Raw genomic sequence first — 15,803 nt, forward strand, 5'->3', positions numbered from 1 at the left:
CATTATGTGGAGTCTTCCGAACCATGGATAGGATATATCCCTGCATTTATTTAGATATTCTTTGGTTTTTTAAATTAGTGCTCTGCACTTTTCAGCATACAACCTTAGCATGTGTTTTGTTAGATTTATACTTAAATATTTTATTTTTGACAAATTTAAAGTAATATTGATTTTTAATTTTGGTATTCATGTGTTATGAGTATATAGAAATACAATTGATTTTTGTTATGTTTATCTCATATCCTATAAACTTAACTGAACTCACTTATTAGTTCAAGGAGTGTTTTTGTGGGCTCCTTGGGGTTTTTCTGTGTACAGTAGCCCATTGAACAACACAGGTTTGAACTGCGTGGGTCCACTTGTACACAGCTTTCTTTAAATAAATGAACACCTACTTTGGTCCTACACGATCTGCAGTTGGTTGACCCACAAATGCAGAGCTGCTTATATTGACAGCCTACTGTAAAGTTATACTTGAATTTTCTATCGCACGAGGGTCTGCACCCCTAACCCTTGCATTGGGTTTTGGGTTCAACTGTATAAAATCATGTCATATGGTAATAGGAGTATTTAAAAATCTCTTCCTGTCTAATCAGTTTATCTTTTATTTTCTTTATTGCCTTATTGCACTAGCTAGAACTTCTAACACTATGTTGACTAGGAATGGTAGGAGTGAGTATGTTACTTTCTATACTCATTCATGTTTTTCTTTGATTAATGATTGCATAATATATATTTTTCATCATTTTACTTTTAACCTACCTGTATTGTTACACAAGCATACCTCAGAGATATTGCAAACTCAGTTCTAAATCATTGCAATAAAGAGAATGTCATAATAAAGTGAGTTGCATACTTTTTTGGGGGGGTTCCAGTGCATATAAATTTATATTTACACTGTACTGAAGTCTATTAAGTGTGCAATAACATTATGTCTAACAACAATGTACACAACTTTATTTTTCATTTATTTTTGTTTAAAAAAATTTTCCCCCTTTTTTCTGGGGGTGGGGAATTAGGTTAATTAATTAATTAATTAATTATTCATTTTAATGGAGGTGCTGGGGATTGAACCAGGGCCTCATGCATGCTAATCACACACTCTACTACTGAGCTATACCCTCCCCACCTACCTACCTTAATTTAAAAGTAATGCTGTTGGAAAAATGGTGCTGACAGACTTGCTCAATGCAAGGTTGCCATAAACCTTCAATTTGTAAAAAACACAACATCTGCAAAGTGCAATAAAGTGAAGTCCAGTAAAATGAGGTAGGACTATATTTGAACTGCGATTCTTGTAGTTCACATATCTGGGGCTCACCTTTTAAAAATCAACTGTACCAATCTCTTTTTTAATTGATGTGTTTAGACTCTTTACATTTGATGTAATTATTGATATGTGTATTAGTCCACTTGAGCTGCCATCACAAAATACCACAGACTGGGTGGCTTAAACAACAGAAATTAATTTTCTCGCAGTTCTGGAGGCTGGCAGTCTGCGATCAGGGTGCCAGCATGCTTGGTGTCTGGTGAGAACTCTCTTCCTGGCTTGCAGATGGCTGCCTTCTTGTATCGTCCCACAGATGGGGCAGCCATTTCTCAGGTCCTGGTGTCCTAGGTGGTCTGCTTTTTATCTTTACCCTTCAGAGTCTTCTTATGTTTGTTTTATACATAGTGCCTGGGGTTTTTAGTTGTATTTAGTGGGAAGAATAGGGAAATGTCGGTCTATTTCATCTTCCCAGATAGGTCCATTCCTATATTCCTTCCTTCCTACAGAAATGTAGGTTTATTCCCACTTCCCAGAAGTCTTTGCTGTAGGTTTTTGAGTACAACTTCCACTAAATTAAGTAGGTTTCCTTTTATTCCTAGTTTTCTGAGTTTTTAAAATAAAAAAATTGTAAACAGATGTTGAAATTTAAAAACAAGTTTTCCAGTATTGATTTATTTCATTATATATATTCTCCCTCTTAATCTCTTAATACAGTGAATTGTACTGAGAGATTTTTTTGATGTGAAATATCTTTGCATTCTTGGGATAAATCTTATTTGATCATCCTATAGTTACATATTAACTGTTGGTTCTATTTAGTTAATATTTTACTTAAGGTGTTATATTTACTTTTATAAAGCATGGACATAAAATTTGCTTTTCGTATATTTCCTTATTTATTTTTGCAATAAAAATTCTTCTGTACACTGAGCTGGGCAGATTTTGTTCTTCATTCTTTTTTTCTGGAACAACATATATATGCTCTTTCCAAAGGCCAGTTTTTGTTTTCATTAATTCTTTTACTGGTTTTAGTTCCCTATTTCATTGTTCTCTTTCCTTATGTTTATCATTTCCTTCCTTCTTTCCTTGGGTTTGTTCTGTTCCTCTTTACCTAACTTTTGAGTTGAATTCTTAGTTCATTTTATTTTTTAAAAAAATTTAGTTTCCTGATAAGTATAGTTAAAGGTAAAAAATGTCCAGAACTAGGACATTTACCTCAAAGTTACATCACAGATGACCAGCATTAGAGTCTTTTGGGGGACTTGATGAAAATGCATATCTCTAGACACCCCTACACTTGCTAAATCAGAATCCCTGGGGCTGGAGCCTGAGGATTTGCATTGAAGCTCACTTTCTAGGAATTCTTAAGTACACTGAGGTTTAAAAAGCATGAATAAGCTGGTGGGGTTAATTACAAATTTATCTTATGAATGAAAAATTACACCAGTGTGAATTAATTGGGGCAACTGGTCATTTCTTTAGTGTGAGGACACTGATGATGACTTTATCTAATACTTTCTAGTTGCCCTATCTTTTCTATTTCCTACTGTCTTTTAGTATTACTTCTACATTTACTTTTTTTTGAGGTATAATTGACACATAACATCATATAGATTCAGGTGTACAACATAATGATTCGATATACACTGCAAAGTGATCACCACAATAAGTCAACATCCATCACCATACATAGTTACGGATTCTTTTTTCTATGTTGAGAACTTTTAAATTTCACTCTCAGCAACTTTTAAATATGCAATACAATACCTAACTATAGTTATAACAATAGTTGCCATACTGTACCTTACACCTCCACGACAAATTTATTTTCCAGCTGGAAATTTGTACCTTCTACATTGGACTATCAAAGTTTATTTTCACTAAGTCTTCTTTCTGCTGGTGCAAAGGAAAATGTCTTTGTTTGCCCTTTTAGTAATTAATTGAAGTTAATAAATTAGAAGTTTAATTAAAAACTTTTAAGACATCCTTAGCTTTAATAAAAATATTTCCAAGGCATGTTCAAAGGGTGGCCACTAGATTGATGGTTTGAAGAACTAAATTGTATGTCAGCTGAGTTCAATAAATATTTATGAGCACTTATACATACAAGGCCCTTTGGACAAGAGTAAAAGAAGTGAGACACCATCAGTCCCTGGAGGAGCATATACTCTAAATATGCAGACAAAGCTAAACACATATATATTTGAACTGCAGTGTTCAAACCTAAAAAAAAAAAAAGCATAAAGCCCTTTCTATGGTCTAAATATTTGTGTCCCTCTCTCCCTAAAATTCATAAAGTTGAAGCCCTAATGTGTAATGTGCTGATATTAGGAGGTGGAGACTTCGGGGAGGTGCTTAGGTCATGAGGGTGGGGCCCTCGGGAATGTGATTAGTGTTCTTATAAAAGAGACCTTACTGTGCTCCCTCGCCCCTTCAGCCATTCAGGCACAGTAAGGAGGCACCAGCGCTGAACCAGGAAGAGGGCCGTCACCAGACCGAGATCATGCTGGCACCTTGATCTTGGACCTCCCAGCCTCCGGAACAGTGAGAAACAAATTTCTGTTGTTTATAAGCCACCCAGGCTCTGGCATTCTGTTATGGCAGCCCAGACGGACTAAGACAGCTTTCAGGAAAAAACATTTGAATACTTACATTTGAATGTTTATTTATTTATAAATTATCATAAATTATCCACATGATTATACTCGCTATAACACACATAACTAGAAAAATTTAAAGTTGGGCGCCAAACCAATAGAAATAGAAATTCTAATATTTCCTTCCCATACCCCAAAGGATCTTTTGTGCATTTCCTGCAGTGTGCCCACTTCATTTTGGAAACGAGTGCTTTTGAAAACAGTTCATGCCTGTATACAATCAAGCACCAAGTTTTCTGTTACAGACAAAAATTACTTTAGAGAGAAATAAGACCAAACCTAGAATGCCAGAACTGGGAAATGAACTGAATAAAATTCAGAACAAAATATATTTTAAAAATAGATCAAATAATAAGAAACATGTGCTTTGGGATATGCTATAGGCTATTATGAGGAAGACACAGAGAACCCAGAACACAAATGAGTAACAGAGGGGAAAGAAAAACAAGACAGAAACTTAAACACTTTCTTTTGGGAAAATGTCTTCCTTGCCTCCTGTTGAGTCTGTGCTGACACCTACAGGTTACAATTCACCAGTGATTTTACTTCAGGATTGTATAGTGTATGCTTTTCTATGTCTACTGAAAAAAAATCAAAATAGTTTTTTTTAGCACTTTTTAGCAATAAAGTATTTTTATTTCATTTATTTTTTAAGTATTTTTTTAAAGTATAGTCAGTTACAATGTGTCAGTTTCTGGTGTACAACATAATGTCCTAGTCATACATACATATACATATATTTGTTTTCATATTCTTTTTCAAAAATTAATAGTTTATAAATTTAGTTATTTATATATTCACTTATTTCTGTTTGTCAGGGACTCTTGATACTGGAAACATTTCTCTTTATGGCTTTGTAGATTGGCTGTGTTCCTGAAAGTCTTGAATCACATTTTATATATTAATCATTTTTTAAATGAAAAAATACATGCAAACAATTTAAAATAAGACAGAGAATTCTAGGAAGAATTGTAAACCACTGAATAGAAAATCTTTGCTTAAATAATGACTGTTGAATACAGATTTGCTGCCCACACACACAAATGCACGTGTTCAACAAGCTGTCCATGCAGGGGCTGCTGGTTAGCACCTCTAAAAATGATGCTGAGGATACAAGAGGGAGAGGAAGACAGAATTCAAGGTCTAGCAACAGCGACAACAAAAATAACAACAATTCAAAAAGCGGTATTTTAAACTGTTCTGTATGAGGAGTGGGTGGCCTCAGTTGAAGGCAGAGAGGAGCTAGAGGCGGCAGCGGAAGGATAATTTAAGTTATGTCTGTCTCTTCTCACGCCATCCTCCCACTTCCCTTCCCTTCCTGTTCCTTCCTTAAACCACGGGTGTAGGTTTCCATGCAGGCAAGAATCTTAGCGCATGAGGTGAGAGACGGTGTGGCTGGCACGCTTTGGGCATTTAGTCCTTTACTTCTACGGATCCAATCCCCAGGGTTGGTGGATTACAACAACAAAAGGTAAAGGAACTAACCACCTTGAATTCCTCCACTCAGAAATAAGTATTATCAAATTATTTTATTATTATTATTTTAAAAGGTGAGTATTATTCCAGGCCTCTCTCTACACCTAAGTATAATGGGGACTAGATATACAGATAGATAGAAGTAAATAGGATGAAAGAGTTTTATTTGAAGTTAATAGAAAAGAATGAAATGACACTAAAAAATTGCTTAAGTTCAAATAAATGTTTCCTCATGCTGATAATACTAGTTTTTAAGTTATTCTTGAAATTTGAGAAAAATTTATGACAAAAATTAACCTAAATGAAACTCTCATAAATATGTCTCAGCTGACATGTACATAAATAAATGTTCACTGCAGTAAAAACAAGTGAATCTGAACGAAAGCAAGAGAAACACAAAAAAGAAAACACAATCTAGAAACCAATCTGAAGTCCACCAGTACTGGTGTAGATTAATTGTAATAAATCGTGATATAGTTATTCAATAGTACACAACGCAGCACTTTTAATGGATGACTTAGAGTTACATCTATCAACACGAATAAAACTAAAAAAAAAGTTGAACAAATACACATAGATAACATTTCATAAAAATTAAAACTCTATGAAATAATACTTTATAACATTTAAGGAGTCACAAATTTTAGTAAAAGTATTAAAAACAGGCACAATGATAATAAAACTGACTTCATGCTTGGTGACTACATCTGGGAAAGAAGAAAAAATGAAACTGTTCAGGGGCAGTAGAATTATAGTCATGGATTTCTTAAAAGATGTTTGTTATTGTTTTGCAGAGGTGTGGTCAGAGGACCCTTGGGAAAGGGAGATCCCTGAGATTCTTTTAGCAGATCCACAAGGTCAAAGTTATTCATAATACTAAGATGTTACTAGTCTATTTCCCTTTCGTTCCCATGTGGACAGTAGAGTTCACCAAAGGCTACAACGGTATGTGATGACATCATTGCTCTAATAGTTAATGGATTGTGTGCTGTGTATAGTATTTTCTAAGGTAGTGAGTTTAGGATATTAACATCTATATTTTCAGAAATTAACTCAGTTTGTTCTCAGTACTTCTATTGTGCTCCAACCATCTCTCTTCAGTTATATCTGCTTTAGTCTCTGTAATTTCATTCTCTTCCAAGAAGTCATTATTTTTAAATCCCAAAGTTTTTCCTGCTTCTATACAGAAACACATCAAGAATTAAGTTTATCTGGTTTGGCAACAATATTAAAATATTTTTCAAAAACATTTTTAATTTTCAAAATTTTATATGAAATGTATTATTTTAGAATGGAATAATGTTTTATTCTAAAATAAAAGAAAACGTATTTATAATGCATTTTCTTGTATTTAAGGATGGATTGTTGGCTTAAAATAGGGAGATGAGAAGACACATCTTTCTCATCTCTTGTCAACGTTGCCTATGTCTGAAAAAGATGAAACTGACATGTCAGCAAGTTCTCTAATTCATGGAAAGGAAGAATATGTTTCAAAGAAACTGGGCAAAATTGTAAATATAAAAAAAATCAAAAGATATTTCCGTCAGCTTTACAGATGTTAATAATTTACTTTATTGTATCTTATGCAATAGAACATTTTCAAAAACTAATATGGTTCCAATTAAGTTGCAGCATCATTTTGGGTCCAATAATTTGGTGTTCAAAAAAAAAAGGAATTAAGTATTTTCAATGTAGATGTGACAAACTCTTTAAAAACCTTTTACAGGACATTATCATATTGCTTTGGCTGGAGTTGCTCATACCATAGCAGACAGACTAGTAAGCCTTATACAGTTGCATTGCCGGATGCCTGCTAGATGAAAAGTCAGTATAAGAAAAAATGGTACTGCCACCTTCCAATGATACATTAACTTGTCAAATGAAAGATTTAACTGCAAACATAAGGACTGAATCAATACCTTATGTGAAAAATTGTACCTTTGCCTTACAGATGGACTGATGCATAGATAAGTATGGACGTACTGTTTTGCTTGCATTCATTTAGCATCAGTACAAACTAAACACTGAAGATCTTTTATGTGAATGTTTGAGGACAAACACAGGGTGCTGAAAACATTAACAGTGTTGTATAAACTTTTTTGAATCTCATGGCTTCTCCTGTAAGAACTGTGTTGACATTTATACTGATGGTGGAAAAACAACGGTGGGTTATACAAGTGGTGCTTCAGCATGAATCAAGTTAATGATATCAAACTCTATTAGAAGTCCTTGTATTCTTTTTTTTTGTGTGGAGGGGGAGTGGGTGGGAGGTAATTAGGTTTATTTATTTACTTACTTTTAGAAGGATACTGGGGATTGAACCTAGGATCTTGTGCATGCTAATCAAGCGCTCTACCATTTGGGCTATACCCTCTCCACTGAAGTCATTGTATTCTTTACTACACACAGTCACTGTTTTTAAACAAGTCTGTTTCACTAGAGAATGTTCTTGATGAAGCAGTAAAAATTATTTTTATTAAATCTCAATTCATGAGTACATTTTAAGAAATATTCTATGTGATGAAAAGTACCCATAAAGCACTTTTGCTGCATTTTGAAACATGGTGGTTGTCTCCATACTTAAAAAAAATTAAACAAAAATTTTATTACTTTTTTTTTTTGCTGTTATTGTTTGTGGCGGCGGGGGGGTAATTAGGTTTATTTATTTAAATGGAGGTACTGGGGATTGAACCTAAGACCTCATGCATGCTAAGCACACACTTTACCACTGAGCTACACCTTCCGCCCTGCTACTTTCTTCATAGAATAAAAAATTTTTTTCACTTGGAAAACCGATAGAAAACTGGTTATTCAGACTTGGGTTTGGCAGACATTTTCTTGAAAAGGAACAAGGTGAGATGGTCACTTCAAGGAAAACAACTGATTGAAACTGTTGCCAATGATAACATTTAGCCTTTCAAGTGAAAATTAGAATTTTGGGAAGCTACTGTGGGATAGTTAAAATTTTTTCTGATGGGATCAACAATATTAATGGTGATTTCTTGATGTTGTATAAAGTGTGTTAACATTTAAAATACTGCATAATCGGTGAACTGACATTTTCTAATGACCAATGCATGATGTTACAGAATCATGCATGAGTTTAAAAGATCCTTTCAAAGTGCAAGATAGGCCAGTAGATTTCAATAACTGCCTGTCATTTATTCCTGAACCAGGAACCTTAGACTCACCCTATATTCTTTCTTCTCCTTTGACCCTCTTCATTTTATTTCTCAATAGTTAGTGTAAATTCCACCTCCCAGACAGCCTTCAGCTGAATGAAGATTCACTTATCTTCATTACTACTCCTAATGCTTCCATTTAGAACTTGGGGTAATTTTACTTGTTTCTTAACATTTCTTGATCTTGCTACTGCCCCCTTCCCCTGCTTCTCTGTTTTACTTTATTCTCCAGTAAGCTGATCTGATTATAGCTCTTTATAAAAAACATGCTGATTCATGACTCCATCCTTTACATTCATGTGGTTTCCTTTGTCTAGAATGTCCGCCTCCTTCTGCCTACTTGGAAAACTCCAAGTTCTATCAACATTCCGTTCAGGGGTCTCTTTCTCCAGGCAGCTTTTCTGACTCGTATCAATAAGAGTTAATCACTTTATTGCTCTGAGTTACCTTCTCCCCAACCATTGTAGTACTTATTATTCTGTAAAATGTTGGCTTTCTGCAGAATTCTTGTTACAGAATTATATTTTGGTTTGGTGATGTTTACCTATACTGAGCAATGCCATTAGAAACAGGTCTGTGAAACTCTACTGGGTTTCCTAAAGCAATATTGTTGGGAGGTGATTCTTCCAATTACAAGTTTCCTTTTTATAGGGACTTGAGAAAGATATTTCCACTCCTATCATCATATTAGTTATTCTCTGGATTTATTTTATTATACAGTACTATTAACACTTTTTTTTGGAGTTGGTTGTCAGACAATTTTAAGCCACAATTGTGGCCCACTTCTAGCAAACCTAAGATTTTGGGATCTATGATAAGCCTCATTTTAGACTCTAGCGAGGTGTCTTGCTTCCTGAGAACTGAAGTCAGGCATAGTCAGTTTTCCCGTATTGATAGAGAACTGGGAAGGAGTATGAGAACCACTAAGGTGCAGAGCCTGCAGCCTGAGATGGCTGCTGCGTCTGATTTACAGGGCAGTTGTTGCTCTTGGCAGGACAGATAGGTAGGTGGGTGACTCTTGGTGTTTGAGAAGCTTACAGATGTCACATGGTAGTATTTTCTCTTCTACTATATGCTTTATTTTCCCCTTGGAAAGGGGTTGTTGGATAATTTTTAACTTTCCCAAGAGACTGATTACTTCTTCCTCATTGTTTGATACGATGAAAAGTGATGTGCTTATCCCTGCTCTTACAGTACACTTTTCCCATCTCCCCTTTCATAATCATTTTTCTCCCGCTTTACACAAGAAAGGCATACAGCTTAACCTATCCCAAACATAATCCTCGTGCTTTAACCTGGGAATGAAATATTTCTGAGTACTAAAGAAAAGGACCATTAAAAAACCAGTGTCCACGAAGCCTCCTTTAATCACAGCGTTATGTCCTTCTTTGTCATCTATGTATATTTTTGATTAAGGGCAATGACCCTCAGCCATTCTGCTCCACAGGAGACATCTGGCAATATCTGCCGACATTTCTGGTTGTCACAACAGAAGGGCTGGGATTGAGGATCAGTGCTACTGGCATCCAGTGGGGAGAGGTGGGGGGTGCTACAGTGTACATTATACATTGCACAGGACAGTCCCCTACAATGAAGAATTATTCAACTCCAAATGTCAATAATGCCGCAGGCTGAGTAACCTCAAGTTAAGGGAGACATGTGGCTTAAGAAATGAAGGAGTTTTGGCCTATGCTGCAGTATTTCAGATTCAGATAATTCCTTGGTGGAGAAGCTGGGACGCTGACAAATTTTCATCTGATGACTTTGATGCTTCCTCTCCTGATAACTGTTAAGACTGAATATTGCTCCTTGGCATTGGCAAGAAATACTGATGGTGGTGGTTTTTTCTTTCATTCAGTGACAAACTCACGGCAAGGTTCCGATCCTTGTCTGTTTCAGGATTAGAATATTTCAATTTTTAAAAATTCTGTAAAGAAATACTAACTTGCTACAAAGCACTAAGTACTAACAAAGACCCACTCACTTGTGTCTCATCTGTACTTTACTTTCTTATTTTGCATGATTTTGAGGCAGTGAAGGCAAAAATCTCAACATTTATTTCTGACAGATCAACATTACATTTTGGAGTAAAATAAACACACATTGGGGGTACTTTAATAGATGTTTTGTCAAACTTATTCAGACTCATAAGAGAAATATTTTCGTTACCTTTTACCAAATATTATTGGATCGTATAAATACATTTTTCTACTTGGGTTCCAGTTTAGGATATACTGTTATTTCTCTGCTCATTTATTTACTTTTATCATATACCCACTAGCTTAATTCAGATTAATCTGATGAAAATACCTTGTAGATTCTGCTGTAAGTAATGCACATAGTGATCAGTAATAGAATTTATGTAAATTTCCACTTACTGGTGATCTAATATCTTCTTTTCATTTTTGTTGTTGATTTCCACTAAGTAGATTAAATTGTGGTTTTTAAAGCAGAAATCCATTTATGAATTAATACAAAACAAAATGTTCCCAAATGCAATCTTGGAGGTAATGCCTTAAACTTTAGAAACCTAGGTTCATTTATTTTGGATTAATTTCTCCCTCTTGGATGTTGGCACATTGTTCTACATCTGTCAAATACAGAATTAGAAAATAAATCATTTTCTACAATGAAATGAAATTATATAAGCACGTTAAAGTGTCTGTCTCTTTGCCGTATTTTTAAAAAACACTTCCAAATGACATAAAAAATGGAAAAAGGTCTTTATTCAGAACTTACTGAATTTTCATTTTCAATTTTATGGGTTTGTTTGTTTCTTTTTAACCTCATTGCCACTTAATTCAAGTTTCACAAACAAGATGCCTCTAAGTGAAAGGCTAACAGGTATAATTTTTAGTTATTTCATAAGAATTTGTAAAGCCTTTTTGGTATTGAGAAAGTGATAGAACCTAAGGTATGTGTAAAAACAGTTTTGAAGAAAACAAAATTGAAAGAAACTCTACATTTGTGTCATGGGACTATTAAAAATGGTATTTAGTAATAGCTCACTATGTGAGTTTTTGGCATATAACTAAGAAGAAATATTTTTAAATTGAGTGAAGTTGCTATAACAAAATTCTTTCCATTCCCATACTTATTCTGTTCCCACACTTATGTATGTGAACAAAATTCTTTAGTTATTTCATATTAAAATTTATTTTAAGGGAATTCATATAACCAGAATCTGTCCTCACAATAAATAACTTTCATCAACATAAAGTTAGCAAAATAAAGCTCCTATCCATCTCAGTAAGAGACACATTTCCACTTAAATTTTACTTTTTAAAAATTTGTACTTTTTATATTTTTATTTACTAAAATCTGTATTATTCACATTGTTTTGATCAACCATGTATCTCTAATAATTGTAATATTATCTTAATCCACCTGACTTTTTAAACCTTTACAACAAGAAATAAAAAATTCATTTTAAGAACAAATTTTTTTTGCAAAGAAACATAATAGATGGATTAAGAAAATATTTCCAAGAAGAAAAATACATTCTATTAGGACACAGCCAGGGTGGGGAACTCAAAAACATTTCTATAGGGGGAGTAAAATGAAGATATGAATTCAAAGGAAAAAGAAGTTACAAAGTAAAAATTCCAACTGTTAAGGAAGGGGTTGTTTGTACATTTTATTTTTTATTTATTTTTATTTAAAAGTTAAAAAATATTTATTCAGGTTTTTTGGGGGAGGAGGTAATTAGACTATTTATTTATTTAAATTTGTTTTTGTAATGGAGGTATTAGGGATTGAACCTAAGTAGTGCTAAGCATGCACTATACCACTGAGCTATATCCTTCCCTACGTCTGTGCATTTTAAAAATTAATGATGGGTGTCAAAACATGGCATTTGGATTTCATTGGACACATGATGGAGTGATTAACAGTTTTATACAAATGTGTTCATATATATAATATTTCAAAATTTATATTATTTGCAATTATTTGAATTCATGCTGAGAATTTAGGCATATGCTATTTCACAATTCTTCTAGGAGAGATGTGAAGGGGAGACCACTGAGTAATTCTTCCCCCTTCCTGTGTTACCCTCAGGAACATAGACATACAACTGAAGAAGAGAACCTACCTAGGTGTCAGCAGAGGCAGGAAGGAGTGGTCAGTTTTTTTCCAGTTCAATGCCAGGAAGCCCAGTCAAACTGCGGAAGGAAACAATAAGGCAGATATGCGCTAGTCTGGAAGCCCCCGGTATTCTGGAAGGCCTGCCCACATCCCGAATTACTAAACCCCAAAGCTCCCTTCAGCTCAGTAGACTGTCCTATAACTTTCACCAACTCTGCCCCACAGCAAAGAACCAATTTTTCCATTCCCTTGTAATTTGAACCCCTCTCCCTTAGTTACTTGATGATGAGGATACTGCGCTCTTTCACTACCTGGGAAGAGAACATGACCTGTGTGAAATGTGTGTGGAAGTGGAGGTTATGAGGTCCTGGGGCAAGCCAATAATATATTTGAAGTAGTATAAACATGTAAATGCCAGACCCAAGTATAAACATGTACATACCCGACCCAAGGTAGAACCTGGAAGCAATGGGTGAAAAGGGGAGTAAGTGCCAGGCATAGGACAATTGCACTCCTGAAGTCTGTCCTTCTGGCGGAAAGAAGTGGCTTTCCTCCAAGGAACCCTACATCTGGGGACCACACCAAGTTTCTTTGACACCAAATTTTCTCCCCATATACATTGGGGTAGATATCCACTTTGACTATTCAATACACCATTTGTAGCACCATTTACACACACACATGCTTACCTAGAGGGTTTTTTGTTTGTTTTTGAGCAAGTCTGGGACCTGGCTTCTTCCCATTGAATCACTAGGGACAAACTTGAGAAATGCAAGAAAATTCTCGGTGTAGATCTCTTGGAAGTAAGGAAATCATTGCTCGGGTGCCTGGGTGCCCTTCTGGTCACTCTCCAGGCTCCTGGCTCAGCTTCTCCAGCTCTTACAAACAAGAAGGGGAGATCTGTCTCCAGCTCTTACAAACAAGCAGGGGAGATCTGAATGCAGCCCAGGCACTTGGAGTTCAGCCCACAGACTGACCATCCCTTGTAGATACTGGGTACTGCTGATTTTGCAGTTCTCCATCTCGACTGCTTCTCAGATTGACCACGAGATGTTTCCACCAGCCTCTTGCCTCAGCGCCTCTGACCCAAGCAGCACATGCAAGGAGCTCACTTGTGCTGCCCCCTTCAGTGGTGGCTTCTTGATCACACCCTTTGCCAACCAGGCTGAGACTTGCCTGCCTGAGGTCATACTCCTCTCCATCCTCTACAGCACATTTGCGAGTCACTGTCTCTGCCCTGAGTATGAGTCATGGGGATATCCTGCACCTGCTTAACCATGGGAAGCCCAGAAGTTAAGATGAAGAGGCCACTCCCTTTCTACTCACTCCCTTTCTACTCAAGTTTTTCATCTATATTATCCAACCTCCACTCTAATAACAGGAACATCAAGGAAGACTAGGCCAGCAATTATGTCCATGATGACTATAAAGAGGTAGGAAGATGGCTTTTGAGAAAGGGGAAAGAGATGGCTTATGATTCTCTCTTGGCTGGAAGCCTGGTCCTGCTTAAGGCACTCTGGATGGCTCCTGATTTCCTTGGTCTAAGAATAGATTTCCTTGGTCTGACAAGAGATTTCCTTCCCCATATATCCCTTCATACCCACTCCCAGGCTGAGAGATGCGATGTGAGACCAAGAGGATGGTGTATGAGAGAGAAAACGGCTGTTGCACAAACTAAGGCCACCTCAGGTTAAACGGAAAGAGTTACACACCCAAACAAACTCGTGAGAACTGAAGGGATAAATGTGCCACCTGCAGTATTCTCTAGGGATCGTCCCCAAAGACCTGGATTCCTTTAATGATTCCGCCAGGACAGAAGTACTCAGAGTACACCTCCCAGAAGTAAAGGGTCTAAAGGTCTGGGCATACCCCCTCCCTCCCTCCCTCGTCAGGGACGAGACTAATTCTCACTGCCTTCCCCCACCTCACCCCAGGACCCCAGGGCCCCACGGAAAGAACACGAGTGGAATCTAGAGGTCCGTATTTCTTCCTCACCACGTCAGCAGGGTAATCCCTGGAAGGGGAGGCGGGGCACAATCACCGTCCCAAATCTCACCCTAAGATAGTGTCTCCTGCGCGTTCTTCAGGTATTTGCAGAGCCACCGGATACCCTCTTCCTCCAGGTAGCCGCTCCAGGCCTTTGCACTAGGCATCTCCCATAGAGCCCGGGGTTTCAAACCTCAGCGTCCGTTTCCGTCCAGGCCTTTAAGGCCGGGGTGCAGGCATTTTAACGAGGACTGTCTGAGGCGCGGAGAAGCAGGACCTCCCAGGCGCCCCGCTGATGTACCCAAAACACTGCGTCCGAGGTACACGCCTCCGCGAGTGCGCGGGGAGCGCTCCGGCCCCACCCACCTCAGGGCCTGAAGCTATGATTGGCTCAATGGAACGCCAATCAGAGCTCGGCGGTCTGGGGCGGGAGGAACACAGCCCAACCCTCCTGCTTTCACTGTGCTGGGTTATTATCGCCCCTCCACTTAGAAAGCCGGGTCCCTGAGGCCCCTTCGTGCGGTCCCGCGGTGACCTGAGATGCCCAGCCCTCAGTCGCCAACCCGAGGTTCTCCAGGCTTATCTGCGCTGTTTCTGCTCCCAGGGCTGTGATCCTGGGACTCCGCTTCCCCCTCCTCCAGTCTCAGCTCCCAGGCTCCGTCCTCCCGCCCGCGCGGCGCCCAGGCGTTCGGGTCGCGACGCGGCCACCAAGAAATACCCGGACCGAGCGTCCCGGAGCGGCTGCTGTGCCCCGCCACCTGCACCCACTTCTTAGAACTCTGGACCAGGCTTCTTGTAAACTTCTCGCCCCTCACAGCCCCTGAGCGGCTGCTACGCGGCGAATTATTCACCTGCAGGGAGGAAAGGTGTATAAGGTGCGGGAAGGAGAGAGGTGGACGAGAGAAGGCAGATAGGGGCAGAGATGGAAGAGGGCGACCGGCAGAAGGGGGAGGGGGAGCGTTAACTGCGTAAGTTTTTCCTCTCAAGGGTAGTTTCTCTTCTCTGGGTCCACCTCCTTTCTCACCTCATTTCTCCACTCACCTGCTCACCTCTGCGGCAGGGCCCGTGAAAGGAGCAGGAGGGGGATTTCATTATCAGGTTTTCCAGATGCCACAGCATGAAACAGGAACGTAGAACGTTAAGTCC

The 15,803-nt window shown here is 37.8% G+C and overlaps 1 long non-coding RNA gene across 1 annotated transcript; it reads right to left on the reverse strand.

Annotated features, from left to right (window-relative positions):
• Nucleotides 1–6,900: 6,900 nt before the first annotated feature.
• Nucleotides 6,901–14,970, reverse strand: LOC140687731 (uncharacterized). The gene is made up of 3 exons (XR_012062243.1): nucleotides 14,728–14,970; nucleotides 12,679–12,748; nucleotides 6,901–10,475 (listed from the first exon to the last, which is right to left on the reverse strand). It is a non-coding gene; the product is annotated as an uncharacterized lncRNA (long non-coding RNA).
• Between the last annotated feature and the right edge of the window lie 833 nt (nucleotides 14,971–15,803).

This window comes from Vicugna pacos, chromosome 20 (genome assembly GCF_048564905.1).
Source record: "Vicugna pacos chromosome 20, VicPac4, whole genome shotgun sequence".
Lineage (NCBI taxonomy): Eukaryota > Metazoa > Chordata > Mammalia > Artiodactyla > Camelidae > Vicugna > Vicugna pacos.